At 43.2% G+C, this 25,702-nt stretch overlaps 1 protein-coding gene across 6 annotated transcripts in view; it reads right to left on the bottom strand.

Moving 5' to 3' along the window:
• The window catches only part of APBA1 (amyloid beta precursor protein binding family A member 1), a 204,527-nt gene that overhangs the window by 72,967 nt on the left and 105,858 nt on the right, over positions 1-25,702 (bottom strand). The window lies entirely within an intron of this gene.

Below are 25,702 nucleotides of genomic sequence, written 5' to 3'. Positions count from 1 at the left end.
TGTCTTCCCCAGAGCAAGTTCACACCTGAGGACTGTCTATTATATGCCAGCCTCCATGCAATGGGAGGCACTGGGGCAGAGTGGTGACCAAGGTAGACAGGCTTCTCTGGTTCTTTTTTTTTTTTTTTAACGTTTATTTATTTATTTTTTGAGACAGAGAGAGACAGAGCATGAACGGGGGAGGGTCAGAGAGAGAGGGAGACACAGAATCCGAAACAGGCTCCAGGCTCTGAGCTGTCAGCACAGAGCCTGATGCGGGGCTCGAACTCACAGACCGCGAGATCATGACCTGAGCCAAAGTCGGACGCTTAACCGACTGAGCCACCCAGGCGCCCCAAGGCTTCTCTGATTCTTGAAGCCTCCACTTTATGCATGGGGTGAGGTGAAGAGAAAAGAGAGGGGAACAGACAGTGATTATGTAAGTACATAAACAGGATAGGTCCGAATAGTGAAATGTCTTATGAAGAAACTGAAACAGTGAAGGCATAGCAGGTCACCAAGAAGAGGGAGTTATGTAGATAGTGGCCAGAGGAGGTGATGTTTGAGCTGGGGCCCGAATGATAAGGAAGGGGGCGGCCGTGTAAAAATCTGAGGGCAGGGCCATGAGCAAGAAGGCACTTGCTATGTTCAAGGGAAGAAGCAATGTTTGTGAGTGCAAAAGGGGTGGTGTGGATGGAAATGAGGATGGGGAGATGGAAAGCACTGGCAAGGCTGGTACATCATGGTAAAGAGTTGGGATTTTATCTCAAGTGTATTGGTATGCCATTGACTGGTTTCAATCAGCCGAGTGATAAGGTTTAATTAACCCCTCACTTTGTCCCCACTTTACTTTGTCTATTATATACACACACACACACACACACACACACACACACACACACACAAGATATGTGTATACGTGTGTGTGTGTGTACATATATGTATATATACATATATGTATATATATATGTATATATATATGCCAGGCATATATATCACATATATACGTGAGATATATATATATATATATATATATATATATATGGCACAGCACCTGTCACACTAAGCAACAATTCTTTATAAATAAGAAGTCCTTAGGAAAAGACGGCTTGTCACTTATCTTTGATTCCCCACTGATAAGCACAGAGGGTGCACAGTTGGTAGTCAATGATGTTTTAGTGATTAAAAGGAAAAAATCTGTTTGCCCCCAGTATTTGGGGCCCTCTGGCCATTGGCATGCTTAGCCTCTGGAGAACTCATTTCTTCTTTCTCTCATGAATCTTTGCTGCCCTCATCCACCCACGCACCTCCTCCACCTTCCTTTTCCCTTTTTTTAAATAAACAAAATTATTTTTATTTGAGAGAGAGAAAAAAAGAGAGTAGGCCTGGGAGAGGAGCAGAAACAGAGAGAGAAAATCCCAAGTAAGCTTCATGCTCAGCGTGGAGCCCAACACAGGGCTCAATCCCACGACCCTGAGATCATGACCTGAGCTGATACTAAGAGTCGGACGCTCAACCAACTGAGCCACCCAGGTGCCTCTCCTCTACCTTCTTCTGATTCTGTAAGTTCCCAAAGAACTCTAGCGATCCAGTGTTTTCCTACATTTGAACGTATTGATCCAGTTGGCATTTATTAGATATGTATCAGGTAGCATGCAAAGGCAAAAAGCATAGAAGAGTTTCTAATGCATGGTTCCAGGCTTTAAGGGCAGACGGCTCTAATAATTATAATACCTGCTGATAATGATAATACTTGTACAAAATAGAAAGAAGTTCAAGCCACCAAAGGAGCCTACAGTTAGAACAACAACCACATCTGCATCCCCTTAGTGATTCATATGAGTCCTGCAGTTCTTACAGGGTCTAATGTCATGAGCTCTTAAGCATCTGAGAACTGAGGCCTGGGAGAAGAGTGCCTTCATCCAATCAATGGCCTTGACTAGGACCCTTGTGCCTCTGGAGGCTAGGGCAAAGGGAGGAGAAGCAGCTGGATGAAGAAAATCAGTCCCCCTCTACAAAAATGTTGTGTGATCTGGAAGACAGAGGCAAGACAGTCCTCCTGCAGGAGCTCCGACACAACATGAAGAGGGGTTTCTGTGCTGTCCTTGCTCTAGGAGTGAGGGAATCCAGGCTGCCTGTGGTGAGCACAGGTGCCTTTCTAGCCCTTAGTACTGGAATGTTCTACAGCCAGCTAGAAAAGGTTAACAAAAGAAAGGAACTCCGCTGCAGTGCACCATTTATAAATAGAACATTTCACAATTCAGCAGCTGAATCCAGGTATCTCAGACTGTTAGCTGAGACTCATGTTGGTTTGGGATTAATGGAAGGGAAGGCTGTAAAAGACTTTGGTTGATCTGTCCTTAAGGAGTCATTGATAACAATTTAAAATAGACTGTCCCTTTTAACATTTTCAGAAGTAGTTTTAGAAAATAGGTCTGACTGAAGACAAAATGCACTGTGAAAAATAACAAAAGAAGTCCTATCAGGTGGTTAGCATGGAGGTCTGGGGGACAGTGATACAGGTGGAAGGAAAACATGTGGTGGTGGGAGGCAGGGACACAGGAAAAGAATAGGACTGATGGTACTAACCATCCTCTCCCCTGGGGGGAAGAAAGCTAGAAGGAACAATATGATTCCGTGTATTTGTTTTTATATTTTTGTGTACATTTAAGAAGTACAAATAGCTCCTGTAGACTTAAGGAATGTTGCTCATTGTCTCCTGCCAGCGTTGGAAGGAGAGTGCTATTTCTTTGGACTGTAACCTGTCCTAATCCACCTGCATCCATGTCCATCCACATACATTTCCTGTCAACACGATGTCTGCCACCAAGCCACTGCAGGGGCTGCTGATGCCCCTGAGGCCGTGGTAATATATTAATCTCCAAAATAACAATCAGTTCTGGTTGCCGAACAGGATTGTGCCCTCAATGCTGTATGCGTACATGTGCACGTGCGCGCGCGCACACACACATCCATCCACACAGGCTGGGAGATTAATGGTTCTCATTAAAAAAAAAAAAGGTGACAGAATAAGAATACCCAGGTATTCTTACCCATCATCCCTACTCTATAAATATGTTTTCCTTCTAGAAGTTAGATCAACTGTGAATCCAAAGGAAAACGAGAACCCCATGGAAATCAACTTTCTAAACTCAATGCATCTATTTACAAGGGTGACAGATAGAAGACAGAAATTTAAAAAATAGAGTTCATTAAAGCTTAATCTCCTTTGATTCATTTGGAAATTAAATGTAATGATACTGGGAGCTAAGATGGATAGAGAACACACATTTCTCCATCCTAAAATCATTTCCAGTTTAAATAGATTCACATGGTCAGGAAAGCCTCCTTACACAGCACATCTTACCCAAGTGAAATATTATTTTGTTTCCCTGGATATTCCTGTGCCTGAAATTGGGAAGCTTGGCTTGATAGATAGTACTGGTAATGATTTCAGAGTGAGGTGAGCACTTGCACCCAAGGAGTATTGATGAATGGTCAGATGTCAACCAGGGTGAGGTCTCTGTGGTTGGAACGCAGGGCTGTGTCCTTGACCCTGTTCTGCTTTGCAGAGAACATGTGGGCTGGACATCCTCAGTTTCCCTTGCAGGTGGCCCACTCCAAATGGCTTTACATGATGGCTCCCTTCCATTTTCTTCAGGCTTATGTGTGGTAGGGGTGGTGGGGATCTCTCTATTCAACTATCTGCCTATCTGCATATTATCTAATTTGAGTTCCCCATCTATTACCTGCTGGGACCCTGATACCAAATGTGTGATGCCCATGTTGTCAGATGACAAAAAAATCACTTAAAGACAGATGTAAAACAATAAATACTAGAGCTATAGTAAACATCACGGAGGTGGCACCCTAATGGGAAATACTATACCAGGCTCTGCTGTGTCTTCTCAGCCCCACTGTACTCCTTCTCCAGAGGCTACATGGGATCAGGGAATTGACATGGAAAATCCACACAGGAAACATTATGGGCATAAAAGACTGTCTGCCTGTCTGTCTGTCTTGTCTGGGCCTCCACCTCTACATTTCTCCTCTTCCAAGGACAGAAGCCACTTGACATCGTATTGCCCTAGTCTGTCAACTGCAGGCATAGCCTGTTCTCAGTCTCTATTCAGTCCTAATTTGAGACCTAGCTTTCCCCCTCACTCCAGAATTAGGATCTGGCCTCTGATCTTCCATCCAGTGATTCAATTTATTCCCCTGGGCACAGACTGCCCCAAAGTTGGCTGCTTCAACACCATGGATACCCCATTTTCTGGGTCAAGAACGCTAATGGCTTTTTTGGATGGCCACTCATTGATGGTCCCCATAGCCTTTCGAGATGGTGGAATGCCTGCTGAATTAAACTTTCATCCACACATGCAGCTGAACTTGTCTTTCAGCACCTGCCCAACAATAGGTGGGTGGTTTCTTGTCCTATGTTTCAAGGCCATTGCCTTTGCTCAGAATGCTTTGGCCACTCCTTTATTGCAACAGCTTTCAAAGTCAATTTCTGGGATATGAAGTTAACAGCAAATTGTTCCCAGTATTCTATTCTAATATAAAGTCTGTTGATTTTTGCCATCAAAGGATTATCCCTCCCCTCATTTACAAGAGTTGGCTAGGAATGGCGCTTGATATTCTTCAAATATCAAAGTTATGTCTAAAGGATGTCATCATCCATACACTTAATGAGATATCGTAGTGGTTAAGGGGACAGGTGTGGGTGGCAGACTGCCTCCACCGCAACATGGTTTCATCACTTACTTGTGACGCATCACCACTTTCTTTGACTTTGGATAACTTATAGCAAATGATCGAATTTTATCATTTCTAAAATGGGGATAGTACTTGCATCACAGGGTTATTGGATGATACGACTTATATATATAACACACAACAGTGCCTGATACATTGTAAGTGCTACCTGAGATTCATTAGCGTATTTTCTGCACACATCATAGTTAGTATTTCACAGATCAATACATAGTTTTTAGAAAGCAAAAAAAAAATATTAAAACCAATGACGCTAATATAAATGCATTGAGCACATGGTACCCTTATTATTACTCTTTCCCAAAGAAGTCTATGTTGGGATGGAAAATAAGTATTTAAGCTACTTCTAATCATCTTGAAGTAAGGCTGGGCATAAACAAATCCACCAAATAATTATCACAAACCCGACTATGCGTGTAGACCAATACACGTGGTGCTCTCCATACTGTGTTTCTTACCCTCACTACAGTCCCAGTGGGAATTACTGTTCCCAACTGCTAATTTTGTTTTTGTTTTTGTTTGTTTTGTTTTTTCATTGGGGCTTTAACCACAATTTTGTTTTATTTATTTATTTTATTTTTTATATAATTTATTGTCAAATTGGTTTCCATACAACACCCAGTGTTCATCCCAACAGGTGTCCTCCTCAATGCCCATCACCCACTTTCCCCTCTCCCCCACCCCCATCAACCCTCAGTTTGTTCTCAGTATTTAAGAGTCTCTGATGGTTTGCCCCCTTCCCTCTCTGTAACTTTTTTTTCTCCCCTTCCCCTCCCCCTGAGTCTTCTGTTAAGTTTCTCAGGATCCACATATGAATGAAAACATATGGTATCTGTCTTTCTCTGCCTGACTTATTTCACTTAGCATAATACCCTCCAGTTCCATCCACGTTGCTACAAATGGCCAGATTTCATTCTTTCTCATTGCCAAGTAGTATTCCATTGTATATATAAACCACATCTTCTTTATCCATTCGTCAGTTGATGGACATTTAGGCTCTTTCCATAATTTGGCTGTTCCCAACTGCTAATTTTGAAACAGAGGCTCAGATGGCTTAAATAACTTGTCCAAGGTCACTCAGTGCTGAAAGGGTTGGCTGTAGAGTCGTCTGGATCTCACTGTTCATGTTTTTCTTATTACATTTTACTGAGCATATAAAGTGATGTGATTGATTTTTTTTAAACAAACATCAAAATTGGGGTAATCCCGTTTAGAATAGTCACCTTGGCAGATTCTATACTCATATGTTCCAAGGGCAGTCACTGCCTTTGCTCAAAACACTTTGGCCACTCCTCTATTGGAATTGATTTCAAAGTTAATTTAAAGGTTTTGAAGCTACCAGCAAATCGTTTTCAATATTCTATACTCATACTTAGTTATATTTGATTTCTGACCTCAAAGGGTATCATCCAGATTTATTATCCACCTAATTTACACGATTGGGCTGTGAATGCTGTTTGATGTTCTCCCAATATCAAATCTATCCCTAAAGGATGAAGGTGTGCACCAGCCAAGATTATTAAAAAGACTTCAAGCTCTGAAGTCAATTCCAAAAGATGGCTTAAAAATTGTTTGGCCAATGGCCACATCTTTACCATAAGCTTTTATCTTTGCAGGTAACCAGAGGGCCAGAGGTCGTCCGAATGAATGCATTCTTGTGTAATTACCGCAAAATCAGGTTCATTACTTTCACCCGCCTTGAAATCTGTACAATTGTGGCCAACACTAACTGGGCAGGGAAATTAATTCATCTTCTTGGAATAATTCAGTCGTGCCAATCCAAGAGCCCTGATCACAACCCAGCCTTTGATTAAAGAGAAAAATCTGAATTTCTGTAGACTTCCTTATTGTCTGGCTCTTCATCTAGCATTTTAACAATTGAATCATTCATTCATCATTCTTATTTCATTAAAACACAGGAAATAAGCTTAAGGCAGTCACAGAAACTCAGAGGGGAAATCTTGTAAATTTTCTAGAAAATTCAAGGAATGTTTTCTGGAAATCAAAGCCGATTAAAAGTCTATCTGAATTTTTGTGAAAGGCACCTGGTATAAAATCACACATATCTGCATAATCCATATGTATTGAGGGTTTAATAGACTTGGCATTCTTTTTTCTGTTACAATCTCCTTTTTCACACCCCTATTCAACTTCTTTTCCTTACCCCCCACTACATTTACTATCTCTGTTCTACATTACACTGAGTTCAGGAGTATTAAATCACCAGTTGTAAGCAATCTGGCTCATTGTCCCAATATTTCTGTTATTACACAGAAAGCCATGCACACTCAGCACTATAGTGTTAAAGATAGTAAATCTCTAAAATCAGTTCAGCTACGTTAGTTTTCAGAGGCTCACTACTTCACACTGCAAAAGTACGTGGAAACAGGGGAATATCAGGCTGAGGATGAACTGAACAGTAATTCATTAAAATGGAGTCTTTCCTTTGAGATCACATCACCTCAAATTTACTGCTACTGTTACTTTTACAAATTATTTGGCTCATTAGAGTGTCAGGTAACTTGCTTGTCTCAATCCCCTCAAGTTTTCCGTAGCTTCCTCTAGCATTTTCCTTCTCCAGATTCACACCAGAATAGCCGCCACGATCCCAATTATGAAGCTTGGGATCAAATTCTTGTTTCCAAGGTTCTTTTTTTTTTTTTTTGCAGATCAAGAAAGCAGCCTGGGGTCTGCTGGCCATCATCCTCAAACATTTTTTTCAGCTATACCTCAAATCTGATATGCAAGGACTAAATGAGATGATAAAAAAGAGCAAATTCAGAAAGGTTTCCTCTTGACGCATCAGCTTCCCAAAGAACAAAACTCCCAAAGAACAAGACCCGTTAAGCCACAATTAAGTAGCAATATTGGTAGTGACTTGAATTTGAATTTGACGAGCCAGAAATTCCATACTGATTCAATGCCTCCTATGACAATCAGCTCTCTTAATCAGTCGTGTTAGCAAAAAGGTAATAGGGAAAGAAACATAATGTGGGGGAAGAAGAAAATGACTTTCTCTTCAAAATGATTCATGGATCATCTGGAAACTCTTCAGAGTTCATTGGACATGTTGACAAGAACGTGGAGAGATAGGATGTCTTCACTTCATACCGGTGTTTATATGGTTCTAGTTAGCTAATTGCATGTAGGCCCCAAATCCAGACATTGAAAGCATGGTTTTCTAACACCCAGAGCCTTCCAGTCACCTAAACGTGAGAGACTCCTAAGGAAATTATTTTAAATTTGCTTAATGAAAAAATGGTGTTGATTTTAGTGAAGGTTTCACAGAGAAGGCAGAGGTTAAGAGATTATATCGCATATCACTACCCCCCAAAACTCATTGGTTAATTTTCACCCATCTTCTTTTTCAGTCATCAGCTTTAGGGAGTCCCTCTCACGACTGTTCCTCTATAGTCCCGAGTCTTCATGATTCTTGTCCCTTCCTTCTGGATCATCACAGCCCAAGAGGAACATAATGTGAATCACGCATGTAATTTGAAAATGTCTATAATCACGTTGAAAAAGGTAAAGGAAGTAAAATTAACTTTAATATTTTAGCTACCTCCCATATCCAAAATATTATCGTTAAACATATGATCAGTATAAACAACTAGTACTGAGACAACCTACATTCTTTTTTTTCCTACTAAGTCATCAAAATCCAATTTTGCACTTAACGGCATATCTCAATTAGGACTAGCCACATCTCAGGTGCTCAATAACCCTATGTGGCTGGTGGCTACTTATTGGATCACACAGTTCTACATCTTCCTTCTGGGCTTCCCAAACTCTCCCTTTTTCTTTTGCAGAACAATTTGCTTGTGTTCAAGCTCTCCCAAAAGTGTATGCCGTCACCTTCCTCCATCACCCTGTTCAACAAACAGAAGACTCTCCAGTTATCAGAATTTTCCCTCCAAATAACAGGAGATTATCTATAACAAATAAACGAATGAGTGAAAAGTTTGCTTGTTGCTGTGGCCCAGGACCAAGTCCTATACTGCCTGGTCATCGTCATCAGTCTCCCAAGGGGACTGGTCCCATATTCCTCTCCCCCAATCTTCACCACTGTCCTTTAAGCTGAGCTCTCTTTGGTGCCCAGTGCAGGGCCACTTATACTTGCTCCTCTCCCCTCTCCATCACTCCCTTTCCCCTTTGTCCCCCCAAAAGATAACCTTCAGGCTCACAGCCATACTAACCCACAGCTCCTGCCCTTCAGCACCTGGGGTCTCTGCTCACAGAGAACAGCAGTTGTTCAAAGATTTCTCAAACAGGCAATGAGGCTCTGGAGAATCCAAGCAGAGTAAGAACACAGAGAACCCTTTCCTCTCACCTGGAGAAGGGGTGGCAGAACAAGGCGAAAGAGAATCCCAGGGATTAGGGAATCGAGTCATAGGCAGCCGAACATACTGGTTAAGAATATAACATGGAGATTCAAATATTCAAGTTCAATTCCAGCGCCCACTGGCCAGGTGACCTTGGGCAAGTCACTTAACCTTACTGTGCCTCAGTTTCCTCTTCTCTAAATGGAGGTAATGGTAGCACCTACCTCATGGGGTTATTGGAGAATTAAACAAGTTAATGTAGCAGGAGGAATAGAATAAAATATGCTTGTCAATTCACAGAATGTACACCACCAAGAATGAACCTATTATGGACCAAGGACTTCGGGTGACAATGGTGTTTTGATGTAGGTTCATCAGCTGTAATAAATGAACCCTCTGGAATGGAGTATTGATAGTTGAGAAGACTATGCATGCATGGGACAGGGGCTATGAGGGAAATGTCTGTACTTGCCTCTAAATTTTGCTGGGAACCCCAAAATGCTCTAAAATATACATGAAAAAATGCCATTATTTACATATATATATATATATATATATATACATATATATATATATATATATACTTTATTCTATGTGTTATAGTAATATATATCATATAAGTAAAAAAAATATAGATATATAGGGGTCAAAGCATTTGACTTTGACCTAGGTCATGATCTCGAGGTTCATGGGTTTGAGCCCTGTGTCGGGCTCTGAGCTGACAGCTGGGAGCCTGGAGCCTGCTTCAGATTCTGTGTCTCCTTCACTCACTGCCCCTCCCCCACTCAGGCTTGCACTCTCTCTTAAAAAAAGTATAGATATATAAGCATATAAATATAATATAAATATATATTATATAAAATATTTAAATACATAACATAAATAAGTGTAACTAATCCACATTATATTTGAAGATAGAAATATAAATATATATATATATTTCATGGCTTAAAATATTCAAGCAGCACTGTTCCACCTTAAAACTAGCCCCCTACCCTTCACTGAAGCTAAGGGACATGTGGGATGGCTACATCTCTGCCACTGTCCCGATTCTAAGGCGCGATGAGCCCCAGATATGGGTGGCAGGAACCTGACTGGCACAAGGTGTCACCTCCTGGCCACCCGGCTCAAAGGCCACCCTGCGATGTGTGCGTACGGGTTATTTCTGGAGCTTCCAAGCGGGCGGGTGCTGCACGCTGGGCCGCTGGCTCGCAGAGTGGCCGCTCACACATCAGAGCCCTGGGCTCACACCTGCCACGGTGACTTCCCAGGGCGCTGCAAGTAAGCCCCATGCTTTGGGCCTGTGCTCCAGCGAGCAGTTGAGTCGGTCTGCTGGGCCGCCTCGCAGCGTCCCGCCTCATTACAGCACGAAATCTCTCTGACCTTGCGCTCAGCCCAGCCGTCTGGCTCCAACTCAGGGCGAGCACGCGCGGGCGGGCAAGCTGCTTACAGCCCTCGGTTTGTAGTCATAAATCCTTACCCCCTTGCCTCATCTATGAAGTGGGTCCACGAAGGGTAATTCGGAACAGCACGTACAAAGACTCGCCCGCTGAGGAATTTACATACTGCATTCACGCACAAGCGTGTGAAATGACTTGCGTACGACTCCATTTAAATCGCGAAAGCATAGTTTGTGTTCACGGAAGACCAGAAACAACTAAAATGTCCACCGTTAGAAAGTCGGGGAAAGAGGTTATACATAGAATTCTAGACAACATGAAGAGGGCGATCTTTACATACAGATACTAGAAAGAACTCCCTGATATATTAAATTTTAAAGCAAGGTCACAACCGTGGATGAGGAATATTGTCCTATATGAGAGGAGGAAGGAAAAGAATGCATATGGATAAAAATCTCTGAAATGACAGAGGGGGCAGGGGTAAGGAAGGAGAACTGGGCGGATGGGGACTAGGAGGGAATATGGAAGCTTCTCATCATACGCCTCTTTGTCCTTTTTCATGTAAACGCCCTGAACGTATTTTGAAAAGATGCTACATGTGTAACGAAATTAACCTGTTCTGCCTGGCTTCTGGGGAGGGTGTCTACTTGCCCACCTGCAAGGACCTGGGAAAACTGATCAGCCTTCTTCATTGGGGAGGGCGTTGCGGTAGGGCTCACGAGCTGAGTCCCTGTAAAACCTTTCTCTTCTGTTACTGATGGACATTTCTCGCCACGTGTCAGGTCCCTCGCTGCCATGCTGGCACTCAACCTCTTATTTTTCTTTGAGCCTCACTATTGGCGAGTGATGTCTCTGCCGGCGGCTTGCAGGGTGGGAGTGGTAACGAGCATTTTCAGAGGCGCTGTGCTTACTTGGAAACTACTGGTGCTGGTCACTGAAGTCTGCATTGCAGACACCCCACCTTATCATTTCACTGATGAACACAATTACAAAGGAGTGACAATTTAGAACTGAAAGACGTGGCAATGTCCAAGTCCCTTATTTTACAGATCGGGACACCAAGGGTTAGAGAGGTTATATGGCTCCTTCAAAGTCACCCGGGTTAAGCTAGCACTCGAGAGAGGCGCATTGTTACCTGGTTTCTCTTCACATGCTATCCAGTTACAAGAGACACATCTACGAAATGAAAGAAAATAATCACAAAAAGATGCTTGGCTAAATGGTACCAGAGCAAGGGAAAAGACTTAAAGATATTCCAACAACCCAAAGCAAATCTACTCGCCATGCCATTCTTTCTGCCTCCAGGACACTTGACTTTCCAGTGTCCAGAATCCACAGGTCCTTGCTGAGAGAGCAAGGGGTACATGCCATTTTTACGTGGCTATTTGAATACAAAGCATGTCAGAAATGGTTTCTTGCCCACCAAAAATTCAAGCTCACTCTCCATCATGTAGAAATGTCGCCAAGAACTACACTGACAGGCCATCTGGACATCTAGATGGGGCCGTGATTACTTCTCTCCAAGGGAAGAAAGACTTTTCTGGGCCAGATCATTGAAGGAGAGAGATTGCCTTTTTCATGCTGTCCTTCTTCATCCGCTGGTTAAATGCAGAAGAGTTCGAGACCCACAGGATAGCAGAATCACGGGAAGGAGGTGGCCTGGATCCCTGAATGGAGCACTTGGAAGGAAACTGTCCACTGCCCAGAAATAGCCTGCACTGGATGGCCACTGTTAGTAAATTAACTTTCGATGTGTGACTACAATAACATTCTGGAGCTTGCTTATGTTATTCTAATCGATCAGTGCACGGGGATGTTTCAGCAGGGCCTCAAAACAAATCACTAACTCTCAACTTCACAAAAGAATCACTGAGTAATGGGAGGAAAAAAACTCCTGTTTTTCAGTTCTATGGATTACCCCCAAAGCTCTAAATAATATATCACAATTCACTGACTTCATTTTTTTATTATATATATATATTTTTAAATTTTTTTTAACGTTTATTTATTTTTGAGACAGAGAGAGACAGAGCATGAACGGGGGAGGGTCAGAGAGAGAGGGAGCCACAGAATCCAAAACAGGCTCCAGGCTCTGAGCGGGTCAGCACAGAGCCGGACGCGGGGCTCGAACCCACGGACCGTGGGATCATGACCCGAGCCGAAGTCGGCCGCCCAACCGACTGAGCCACCCAGGTGCCCCGATTTTTTTTTAAATTTTTTTTTTAACGTTTATTTATTTTTGAGACAGAGAGAGACAGAGCATGAACAGGGGAGGGGCAGAGAGAGAGGGAGACACAGAACCTGAAACAGGCTCCAGGCTCTGAATTATCAGCACAGAGCCTGACGCGGGGCTCAAACTCACGGACCGCAAGATCATGACCTGAGCTGAAGTCGGATGCGTAACCGACCGAGCCACCCAGGCGCCCCTATATATTTTTTTAATGTTTGTTTATTTTTGAGAGAGAAACAGAAAGTGACTGGGGGAAGGGCAGAGAGAGAGAGAGGGAGACACAGAATCTGAAACAGGCTCGATGTGAGGCTCCAACTCAGGAACAGTGAGATCATGAAACAGGCCAAAGTTGGATGCTTAACCGACTGAGTCACGCAGGCAACCCTTCACTGACTTAATTTAGGCTAAATTTATTAGCATCCTGCCAAGGAAGATAACAAAAGGTGAGAATTTAGCTCACTTAATCTTTTTCCTTCCATTTCCCAGTGTTTAATAATTACGTTTTTATATTTGTGATTTGTATTAAAAAAAAAATGTTTTTAAGTACTCTCTATGCCCAGCATGTAGCCCAACATGGGGCTTGAACTCACAACCCTGGGATCAAGACCTGAGCTGAGATCAAGAGTTGGATGCTTAACTGCCTGAGGCACCCAGGCACCCCTATATCTGTAATTTAAATATTAGCCTCCTAAGAAAAGATTTTCTAAGAGTAGTTTTATCTCTACAATAAAATTGAGAAGGAGGTCCTGAGATTTCCCCCAAACCCCCCTGCCTACGCACATGCATGGACTCCCTCATTATCCACATCACTCACCAAAATGGTAAAATTTTTTGTATTTTGTATTTTGCCTTGAAGCACTTTCATTCCGCTCTTACATTCAACTGATCATTGGGCATAGAATTCTAAGCTCATAAAAATTTTTTTCTCATATCTAGAAATCATCACCCTTTGTATTCTAGTCTGTTCACGTGCGTACGTATTACCTGGGATCTTGTTAAAATACAGATTCTAATGCATGGGTCTCGGTGGGGTCCCAGATTCTGCATTTCTGATAAGCCCTCAGACGATGATCCTGCTGATGCCGGTCTGCAGACCTCGCTGGAGGAGTGTTTCCAGAATTCAACGGTGCTGACGAGCAGTCGGTTAGCCTAGCTGACGCCCTTCTGTAGTTTTTCCTCAATCTTTCAACATACTGTTCCTATTCTTAGTGTTTGGAAATTTCAGGAGAATGAGGCTTTAGGGTTTTGTTTTGTTTTGTTTTGTTTAATCACTGTCCTCTGCACTTAATAGACCATTTTAACCTGAAGATCTGTGTCTTTCTTAAGCTTTGGGGAATGTTCTATTATTTCCTTGATAATTTCGTCCCTTCCCCCCTGCCATTTTCTCTGGTTTTACTTTCTGAGACTCCTATTTGTCAGATGTTGGAGTTTGTTTGTTTGTTTGTTTTTCCGGCTTTATTGAGATATAATTGACATGTAACAATGTGCAAGCTTAAGGTACAGGATGTATTGATTTGTTACATATTACAAAATGATTCTGATGCCTCCGTCACATCATATAATTACCATTTCTTTTTTGGGGTGAGAACATTTAAGATCTCCTCCTTTGATGACTTCCAAGTATATAATATAGTATTATTCATATAATCACTGTGCTATACATTAGCTTCTCAGAACTTTGTTTGTTTGTTTGTTTGTTTTTCCGGCTTTATTGAGATATAATTGACATGTAACAATGTGCAAGCTTAAGGTACAGGATGTATTGATTTGTTACATATCACAACATGATTCTGACTATAGTATTGGGAAATGCCTCCGCCACATCATATAATTACCATTTCTTTTTTGGGGTGAGAACATTTAAGATCTCCTCCTTTGATGACTTCCAAGTATATAATATAGTATTATTCATATAATCACTGTGCTATACATTAGCTTCTCAGAACTTATTCATCTTATAACTGGAAGTTTTCTCTCTTTGAACAACTTCTCCCCATTCCCTCCAATACCTTTCTACTCGGTTTCTAGGACTTCTGTTTATGTACTTATTTTTTTAGATTCCATATATAAGTAAGATCATACAGCATTCGCCTTTTTCCTGACTTATTTCACTTAGCATCACGTCCTCAAGTTCCGGCCATGTTGTCACAACGATTTCCTTCTTTCTCACGGCTGAATCATACTCCACCATGTGTGGGTATCACGATCCACTCATCCACTCATCCATTCCATTCATCCATTTCCCGATCCATTCGTTGTCCAATGACAGACACGTAGGTTGTTGCCGTGTCTTGCCTAGTATGGATAATGCTGCCATGAACATGAAGGTTCAGGTACGTCTCTGAGAGCCTGTTTTCATTTTCTTTGGATAAGTACCCAGAAGTGGCATCTTGGGATCGTATGGTATTTCTATTTTTACTTTTTTGAGGAACCTCCACACTGGTTTCTCGAGTGGCTCTGTCAGAGTTTTGGGGCTGGCCCTCCGCTTCTCGTCTTTCCTCTACTCTATCATCTCTTTCTCTTTGCTCTTTGTCCTTTTAATCATCCTTATCTTATTTTGCCCCAAGCCCTCCTACTGAACTTGTGGACAGCCCGTCTTTAATCTCTAAGGGCTCTTTGTATATTAGATGATTTCATATAATTTAAAAATGAATATCATGAGCTCTTGGGTCTCTCTGAACATACTACTGAGAGTTGTTATGTGTTTGTTTGAAGTTTCTTGCATTGTCTTTGCTTCTTCTGTCCTTGGTTTTTCTGTTTATTTTGGCCTTCTTTTCTTTCATGCTGCTACTCCCTCCCTCCCCCCATGCAACTTTTGGTGATTCCTGTCTGTTCATATGTAAGAATAAAGGATGAGGGAGATGGTGTGAGTTTTCCTTGATGTTGTGTAAGATTGTTTCCTCTAATTCACTCCGTTTAAATAATGTCAACATTATTTCATCAGGAGGTGAAAGGATTTATTTGCTCCTATCCCAATCCATGGAATTTAAGGATAAGAAAGGTGCTTATTTTCTTATTAATGATTAGGTTATTTCCATATTTTTTCCTATACAGTTTTTTTTTTTAATTTAACTTAGAGTGAGAGTGAGCGAGCACGAGCAGGGAAGAGGGGCAGAGGGAGAGAGAAAAACTTAAGCCGTGGGATCACAACCTGAGCCAAACTCAAGAGTCAGATGTCCAACCTACTGAGCCACCTAGGTGCCCCTCCTGTATAGTGTTTTAATAAACATCCTCATAAACATATATCCCTAGGGGCTGATACAGCTATTTCTACGGAATAAATTCCTAAAAGTGAGATTCCTGGTTGAAAGTAATACACATTATCAAACAATTTTTTACTATGGAAAGTTTTAAACACGGAAAGCTAGAGAAAATAGTATTATTCTCTTAATTTGAAAGGATGCAAAAACTTGCAGGCATGACAAAGGCCAGTCTTGATGTATCCGTATCCCTTACCCACTTGCGCCTTCTTGGATTATGTGGAAGTAAATGCCAGACACTGAATCATCCAAACTGATACATGTTCAAATCTTAATAGATACTGCTGGGTATCTCCTCCTCAAAGTTTAGTAATTCCCTTTCAACTCCAAAGAATGTCTGTTTTTCCACATGCAGCCATGGGTATGTTTTCCTTTCTCTCTTTTTCAGGGGATGAGGGCAGGCAGGAAATGATCAACATTCCTCTCTTCCCTTCCCAAGTTCTGAACCAAGAGAGATACATATAGAAGCCACACAAATGGAGATTCTTTAAATATCATATGGAGCCCTGGATTGGATGATCTGCCTTTACATTTTTAGCCGAACCATCTCACTAATGCTTTGCCTCTGCATTGGCTGTAGGGACCCCACCTAGTCACTAGCACACTGGTAAACCGCAGGTGTCCCTCACAGGTGACAAGCTGACCTGGGGAAAGTCTAGCATATGGCTAGGAGCACACCCGAATGTATCCTCCCTGCAGGCAGATAGATCTGGAAAAGAAGACTAAGCTGGCAGCAATGCAAAACACAGAGGCTGTCTCCCGAATTCATGCAAGAGAGAGGAGAAGAGGGAATGAGGGGCAAGGAGACGGTCCACAGGTGTTATTTTGTAATGAACCAGGACACAGGGAAATGGAGGTCCCCCAACAAATGTCACTAAATCTATTCCATTTTTGCCAATCTCATAGGCGACGTGTTCATGGGAGTTTTCCTGACAACTAATAAGGTGGCCTCTTTTCCTCAAGCTTCTTGGCCACTGGGTTTCCTTCTTGGTGAACCGCCTGTCTTTTCGTTGTCTTTTTCTTAGAGGTAGGACGTTTTTGAAATATTAATATTTTGACCGTCACACTGTTGAAAATGTTTTCTCCCTATGTATCATTTGTCTTTTGATTGGATTATGGTTGCTCTTTCCATAGAGAAACTTCGAATTTTTCTTTAGGAGTGCCACCTAGCACAGATGAGGACCGCTTTGCTGTAATGAAATACAACAGAATCCTGGGCATTCTTGGTCGGCTGGAAAGACTGTAAAAGCCCATTGAGAAGGGATGAAGCCTTTTATTTTTATTATTAATGCAGTAAAAAGGCATAGATTTTGCCTTTTTCCCTCGGCTGACAAGGGTAATTTCATTAAAATCTACTAGTAGTTCCCCAGCTATGTGTATGTCATCTGGTCACTTACATGGGCAGAAAATTGAAAAATCAATTTAAACAGTTGGGGAAGTGAATGAGGTCACTTCAAAATGATTTTAATCTACCGTACTAATTGCACCTGAAGTGCCTGCACATGTTTTCTCCCAATTTAAAATTCTAATTAGGGGTTGACATCTTTAAAATACCTTGGTGATATACCCCAGAGGAGGTGGAAAATCTGTGCTGATTTTCTCTTTCTCGTCAGTAGATGAAAGGATTTGCTCATACCCCAATCCATGGAATTTAAGGATGAGAAAGGTGCTTAGGGCTTTCCTGATCAACCTCCCCAATCCTTTAAGAGAGGAGACAAACCAAAATGGCTGCTCCAACGCTCTGTGGAGGCCGCCCCTAACTTCCTGTCCCACCTGCTAGTCTGGGTCAGGGGTCTGTTATTCATCTCTGGAGTCCCTACTGCCAGCACGGTGCCTGCCACCTAGTAGGACCTCAAAGATGTGTGTTCAATGATGAGTTTCTCAAGGTGACATAGCTGGTAAGTGTCCTAATTCAGGGCTCCTTCCCCTGCTGTGTCCTGTCTAGACTTCAGAGTAGGAAAGCTCTGAGTTAGAACCCTGGCTCCCCTCGTCACAAGACGAGCTCCCATGAGCAAGGTGGTTAACCCTTCGAAGCCCACCCTTGGCTTCTCCCTTCTCTTCCTCTGTCTTGAGCCCATTCCAGTTGGGCTGTCATCCCCGGCACGCCACTCAGTCAGCTTTTGTCTGGGGCACCAACAAAATTCGGCAGTCACTTGGTGCAGCTCATCAAGTGATCAGCTTTTTTTTTTTAAATAAAGTTTATTTTGAGAGAGAGAGAGAGACAGCCCATGTGTGTGAGTGGGGGAGGGGCAGAGAGAGGGGGAAGGAGAGAATCCCAAGCAGGTTCCATGCTGTCAGCACAGAGCCCGACGCGGGGCTCGAACCCACGAACCGCGAGATCACGACCTGAGCCCAAGTCAGATGGTTAACAGACTGAGCCACCCAGGCGCCCCTGAAAACAGATTTCTGATTCCTCCTAAACCTGCTCCTTCCGGTCTTCCTCACTGCCTTTCTTTCAGCCGCTCAGGCAAAGCCTTGGGGTCATCCTTCTCTTGTATCTGATATGAAATGTGTCAGCAGCCCTTGCTTCTCCTCTCTAACCTTCAAAACACATCAGGAACCAACCAAGCACTTCTTTCTCCCTTTCCTCCATTTGGTTCTTGAACATAGGAATATATACTGAAGGTTCCTCCATAGCTTTGCAAGGCTGAATAGCTCGCTATTTATTTATTTATTTATTTATTTATTTATTTATTTAGTGCTGAATCATAGTCCCTTGTCTGGAGGTACCAGTTTATTTATTCACTCACGTCTTGAAGGATGTTTTGATAGCTTCCAAGCTTTGTCAGTTATGAATAAAGCTGCTGTAAACATCCACGCTCATGCTTTTGTGTGGACCTCGGCTCTTAGTGCCTTTCGGTAAATACTGCAAAACCACAATGGTTGGATCATATGGTAAGAATATGTTTAGTTCTGTTAAGAAACTGCTAACCTGCCTTCCAAGAAAATTTACATAATTTTAATGATACTCAGTGCCTCCTTTTATTCTCAGAAGTGTCAACGTTTGGGTGACAAAATGAATGGCCACTCCACTTCACACATAATCTCTCCCGAATTACAGAAAAACAGGGTTGCACTCCGGCATTTCTGTGGTTGCGTTTCTTTTGAGCCAAATCTGAAGGAATCACAAAATGCAATTAATCTTCTGAGGACTATGGGGAAGGAGAGACAGAGCGAGGGAAGCGGCTCTCATTTCCCTCCCTGGGGGAAACCAGCCCAACGAGGGGATGAGACTTGGGCAGGCCCAGCCAGCCAGCTGCAGAGCGGGGCGTGCGGTAAAAATCTCTGCCAGTCCCATTAAATGCGCCGTCCTCTCCAGACCATACTCTTATTGTCCAATTGGTTAAGGGTCCTTGGCTGCTAAGAATGGCACTTGGTGGACTTAAAATGGAAGTGTGTCAGTCCTCGGAGGGGCAGGGGCCGCTAACTGGAGGGAGGCACCCCTCAGTTATCCAGCCTGCACTGTGGGTGGTGCTGGGATTTCCCTACCTGGCCAGTACTCCATCCCGGCATTGTGCCTGGGGTCCTGACCGCTGTGTTGGTTCCCCACTCACGGGCAGGCCAAAGAGGTCTGGAAACCATAAGAAAGTGGAAAGTTATGGGGCTGAGGAAGCACTTGATGTTGGGCCCTGCTGTCTTTCCAGATCGCCCCACCGATTTAGCAACAGCCCTCACCTGTGCTACAGACACAGGCTCGGATCAAAAGCACTCGGCTGGCATTTCCTATATCCCAGGGACTCTCCTATGCACGTCACTATGATTTAATCCTCATGCCAACTCTATAAAATAGTTGTTATTCAGCTTCACTTTAAAGAGGTGGAAACCGGGACGCTTTGGGGGCTCAGTCGGTTGAGTGTCCAACTTCTGCTCAGGTCATGATCTCATGGTCCATGAGTTCAAGCCCCATGTCTGGCTCTGTGCAGACAGCTCGGAGCCTGGAGCCTTCTTCGGATTCTGTGTCTCCCTCTCTCTCTGCCCCTCCCCGACTCACACTCAGTCTCTCTCTCTCTCTCAAAAATAAATAAACATTGAAAAATAAATAAATAAAGAGGTGGACACCAAAGAAGACTTGGGTCACAAAACAGGTGAGTGGGAGGGCTGGGATTTAAATGCGCAGCATCTGGTTTTTTCCAGGATCTGCTCTTAATCACGAAGCTATGGCATCGCCACAATCTGCCAACATGTTCTGAATTTCCCTCAGTTAACCTAATGGGTTAATTGAATCTCTCTGTCATCATTTCTTCCATTCAAGGCAGTATTTTACAAACAGTAAAAACACATTAATTTGGATCCAAATAATTTGACATAAATTGCAGGCCTCTCAAACTGAATTTCCTTCTCTACAAACCAAGGGTAGATACAATATGGTATTTGTTGCAAGAATAATACCAACAGATGTTTATTAAGTGTAGAGTCCCTGTATTAAGAAGCTGCCACAGTAATGCTAGCTTCTACTACTATTATTTTATTGTTACTGTTATTTTAAGGCTGAAATGGAACTTTCCCTTTCCAGTATCTACAAGGAGAATTTGTAAAATGGTGCAAACAGCAGTTTGAGTACCTTTAAGGGATATTTTAAAACGCTGTAAAAGCATTTGCTCACATGTCAACAATCACCATGTAAATTGCAAATCATGCTTAAATATTCCTTATGGCACATTTACAGGGGATCTTTTTCCTATCAACCCTTTGTCGGCCAAGTTCCTGTTACTGCACAGAATTGAAAGCAATACAAAGTCAGTTAAATATTCTCTGTCAGAAAAGGCTTTTTACCAATTTATTATATTTATTCATATAACATACATCCATGCAGTAAGGTGTCTAGAGACAAATTTAAAAAAGAAAGAGGAGACTAGTAAAATTAAATTCATGTGTAGAACTTCCTGTTGAACATAGCAGCCAACACTCACAGCCTCCGCTATAATCAGGGACCCTCCCAACACCTTTCGTAATGTACACCTGTAGGGAGTTCTCTGTAAATTTGCATGCATGATGATGCCTTTTCAATGTCTCCAATCTTACCATTTTGACTCAAATGTGAAATTATTTTCAATGCTAAGAGAAACAGAATTTGAAAATAAGATGTTTAAGTCAATTAATTTACCAATAAATGACCTTTGATATAGGGGTTTTTAAATGTCATAGAAGATCCAGGTCAAAGTCATGACCTCTTCAAGGAAAAGGAAGGTATTGAGAAAGCTACCTGGAGCAGCTGGGCGACTCACTCGGTTAAGCGTCTGAGTCTTGATTTAGGGTCAGGTCGTGATCTCACAGTTTGTGGGTTTGAGCCCTCACATAGGGCTCTGCACTCACAGCACGGAGCCTGCTTGGGGTTCTGTCTCTTTCCCCCCTCCCCCGCCCCCCTCTGCCCCTTGGCCTCTCTCTGTCTCAAAATAAATAAAAAACATTTTTAAAAAACCTTTAAAGAAAAAGAAAAGCTACCTCTCCCCTGGCCAGGGGGAACCTGTTCCTTATTTCCTCTTTGGTGAAGGACATTTCTAAAGCATTATAATCTTGGAAATTACACAAGAAAAGTTTACTCCTGAAAGTTCACAATTTGGACTGAGAATTGTTCAGCCCTTGAGATGGAGGAAAATGCAAAGGTGCATTTGTGTTTGGAGCTCTCATTTATACTTTATGGCCTAGATTCCATGCATTATCACAAACATCAGCATTCTGCCTTTCAGGTTAACTCATGAGACTTCGGAAATCTAAACTCCCCCTGAAAGAGAATTCACTACAGCAGTAGAGCGAGTTCTTCTTGCTCAGGGGTCATTCGACTTCAGTGCTGTGAAATAACTACCAAAGACAGGTGGTGCATGGCCTTTCCAGTCAACAATTCTGTTTCTCCAGGAATTGTTCCCACCCAGGGACTCTGCTGGAGGGACGGCCCAGGCTGCCATGATTCAATGAGGCGAGACCAGGAGGGATGGCGTCAGTCAGGAACCCAGAGGCTGATGCTCCATAGAGGCTTCCAGTCACAAATCCATTCCCAGGGCCTGGCTGTCCTCATTCTGAGAGGCCGTTTGGTGGGTATGACCAGCTCCTTAATTAGAGCTAGCTTGGGTGGGTTGCCCATGCCTGGGGTGGGCAGGGAAGCCTTTTGATGGATAATCTTATAGTTTTCCCATGTTAAATACCCAACATAGGCAAAGAAAAAAAAAAAACTGTACTATTTTCACATCATAAGTTGGTGGTTCTTTTAAAATATGATATTAAGGAATAAGCCTTAAAGAGCAGGAAGAGCAAATGGTGTCAAGTCAAAAAAATAGAAATCAGGACTTAGGACCTGTAAGGAGGCCGCTAAAGCTCTCTGTGCCTTGGTTTCCTGAACTGCAAGTGAAAGCAATCCAATGTCCGACCCACCTGCCTCAGAGCATTATTCTGATAATAGAGTGAGATAATGTATGCGAGAAAGCGATTGCGATTTAAAAGTTTTAGACATACATTTATAGTCACTTCTGTTTTGAATTCATTTGGTAGTTCAATTTATTATTGGACTGAAGTTATTTTTCCCAGCTCATTTCCCACTGCTAGAAGACACTTTGGAATCTTGTGATAATCTTTAGGGTAAAAATCAACTGTTGGAGCGCAGAAACCAGGGAGGAATTAAATTTAGCTGCTTAGGAGCAGAGCACCCCTGCTTTCTCCCTCTCTCCAGCCCCAGCATTGGAATATTTTTCTCTCATATTAAAAGAAATCCTCCAGTGGGCAGTCCAGGGCCAGTATGGGGGTTCTACAATATCTACATTGTTGGGGTCTCAGCTCTTTCCAGTTTCTCTGTCATCTTGAGGCCTTGATTCTCACCCTCATACTTTCAAGATGGCGGCCAGAGTGCCTGTCACCATATGTGTAATTCAGGCAGGCAGATGGGGCAGGGCACAGGGCAAGGAGGGGTATGTATCAGCTGAGTCAGCTCCTTTTAAAGTGTTTTCCTGAAATTCCTATCCAGTAATTTCCATTTATAGTTCCCCAACCAAAAATGCCTCAGAATTACCACCTCTAGCTGCAAGAAAGGCTCAGAACCATAGATTTTGTTTCTGTTGCTTGTTTTGTTGTTGTTGTTTATTTGTTTTTGTTTTTGTTTTTGTTTTGGATGGATACCAAGTAAAACATGGGTTCTTTTAGTAATTAAGAAGGGAAGATGGGGCGCCTGGGTGGCTCAGTCAGTTGTGTCCGACTCTTGATTTTGGCTCAGGTCAGGATCTCACGGTTTGTGAGTTTTAGCCCTGAATCAGGTTTTATGCTGACAGGATGGAGCCTGCTTGAGATTCTCTCTCTCTTTCTCTCTGTCTCTCCCTCTCTGTCTCTCTCAAATTTTAAAAAATTAAAAAAAAAAAAAGGAGGGAAGAATATCGAATAGGTTTCTGTTATACCAGGAATTGAAAATGTGAACACTAGAATGTCAATTTATTGTATTCATTTTCCATTTCTAAGATAAGTTTAAGCTGAACATCTTAGCGATATCCTAAAAGAAACAAAGCTCCATAGCCTTGGCCAGGGTCATGACTGCAGGGCTGGAGTGAGATCCAAACCTTTCCCCTTCCTGGTTAAGCACTTTATTCAGCAGGCTGCCCCCAGAGTGGTTTTCAAATGAAACCACCACGTGAGGTTCCTACCAACCCAGGAGCTGGGATCAGTGGTGTGTTTGGCAGAATGATGTCCTCCAAAGATGTCCATGCCATAATCCCCAGAATTTACAGATGCTACCTTATGTGATAAAGGGACTTTGCAGACGTGAGGAAGAGGATGGAAACTGTGACAGAAGATTATCTGGGACTATTTAGGTGGGCTCAGCCCAATCACATGAGTCCTTAAAAGCAGAGAATCTTTCCCAGCTGTATCACAGAGATGAGCTAGAAGAAGAGATTTGGAGCAGGAGAGCGACTTGACCCTCCTCCTTGTTGCTGACTTGAAGTGGTGGTGGGGGGTGGGGGGGCAGGTAATGAGCCAAGGAATGCAAGTGGACCCAAGAAGCCAGAAGGGCCAGCATGGAAGTAGGGACCTCAGTCTGACAACCCCGATAACTAAATTCTGCCACAACCTGGATAAGCAAAGAAACGGATCTCCCTCTAGAGCCTCCAGAAGAGAGCGGAGCCCTGTAGACACCCTGATTTCAGCCTCTGATTTGCGCAACCCTAAGATAATGAGTCCTATTGTTTTAAGGTACTAAATTTGTGATAACGTGAAAGACACGACAGGAGACGAATACAAGTGGGTTGACAGAGGCTACAAGCTCTTTTATGCTGTTTTCCATATATTTTTTAAACACTTTATTTATTTATTTATTTATTTATTTATTTATTTATTTATTTATTTATTTTGAGAAAAAGCTAGAGAGAGCGAGTAAGGGAGAGGCAGAGAGACAGGGAGAGAGAGAATTCCCAGCAGACACCGTCAATGCAGAGCCCCATGTGGGGCTCAATCTCAGGAACCGTGAGATCATGACCTGAGCCGAAATCAAGAGTCGGACACTCAACCGACTGGACCACCCAGGTTCCCCCATTTTCCATAATTTTAAGCAAGCTCAAAAATGCAGCGTCTCCTTACCTGTACGGGAACGCCATGTGGCAAGTTAACAGGTAGAAGCTCTTAAAAGGGGGAAGGTGGTCAGGACGCCTGAGATCCCACGCATCAGAAAAGCCACGTCTTAACAACAATATGGACAGAACATGCATTCTTTCCTTTGCACAAACTCTGGAGTACCTGAGTGGGATCTGGGCTGGGGCCTGGCGGGCAAACTGAATGAATAAAGCTGCAGGTGTGTGACTGAGGGATGGGGACCGTGGCATGAACTGGACGATGCCTACCATTCCACAGATGTTCAAATGCAGTTGGAGTTAAAAACACAGCACCGGGTGAACGATACCCACTTCAGGGCTTCATTCAGCCCCTGCGTCACCATCAGATTCTGCTAAGGCCACCAGAAGGCACGGAAAGCAGTCAGAACACATGGGAAGAAAGAGGTAACATGAGTAAGTTGGTGAACTGAGGTCAGAAATAGGGAGAAGGAAAGAATGGGGGGTGGAGAGGGGCGGAGAAATGAAACCCTGAAGAGAAGGGACAAAGTCATATGCTGTCGGAGGCTGCCTGGCGCCACCAGCCTTTGGCCATCCGTGCCCTTGGAGCCAGCCATGCTCAAGGCGCTCCAGGTAGAACACCTTCCCCTCCTCCCCAAAAAGCCCTGTGGCTCCTCTCTTTGAGGCAAACAAGGTCATCTGCCTTCAGATCTCATCCAGAGAAGTAGCTGACGTCTCCTTTTTCACAGCAGCTGCTGAAGCAGCAAGACAGCTGAGGCCCTGAAGCGCCCAGGGCACTGGTAACCAGACCTCTCGCCAGAGGAGCACAGAAGTGGACAGGGCCTGTCTGCGCACCGGGCAAGGTGGAAGAGCGGCCAGAGAAACCACAGGGACAAAACCCACACGTCTACAGAAGCCAGCCGGGTGGACGCAAAGGCAAACGGTGACAGTTCCAGAGCAGAGCGTGGGCCAACCCCAAGCAATGCTGGCGGCCCCCGGGGCCACCGCAGGTTTGCAACCTCGTCTCTAAAGCAAAGCGCAGATAAGATTCGTGGGAGCAGGCTGCCAGTCACCCCACTAGGCAGCGGGTCTGGGGGGAGAAAGGCCCACGTCTTTGCTGTGTTTGTCCAAACACCCAGCGCGGTGCCGGGGACGCGGTAGGTGCTTAGAATAGTGTTTGCTTAAGGAAATAATAATGTCAAGGGTGATTGGATCCCTT

The sequence above is a fragment of the Acinonyx jubatus genome, chromosome D4 (genome assembly GCF_027475565.1).
Source record: "Acinonyx jubatus isolate Ajub_Pintada_27869175 chromosome D4, VMU_Ajub_asm_v1.0, whole genome shotgun sequence".
Taxonomy (NCBI): domain Eukaryota; kingdom Metazoa; phylum Chordata; class Mammalia; order Carnivora; family Felidae; genus Acinonyx; species Acinonyx jubatus.
The sequence above is the reverse complement of the archived record's forward strand: the minus strand, read 5'-3'. Positions and strand labels throughout refer to the sequence as shown.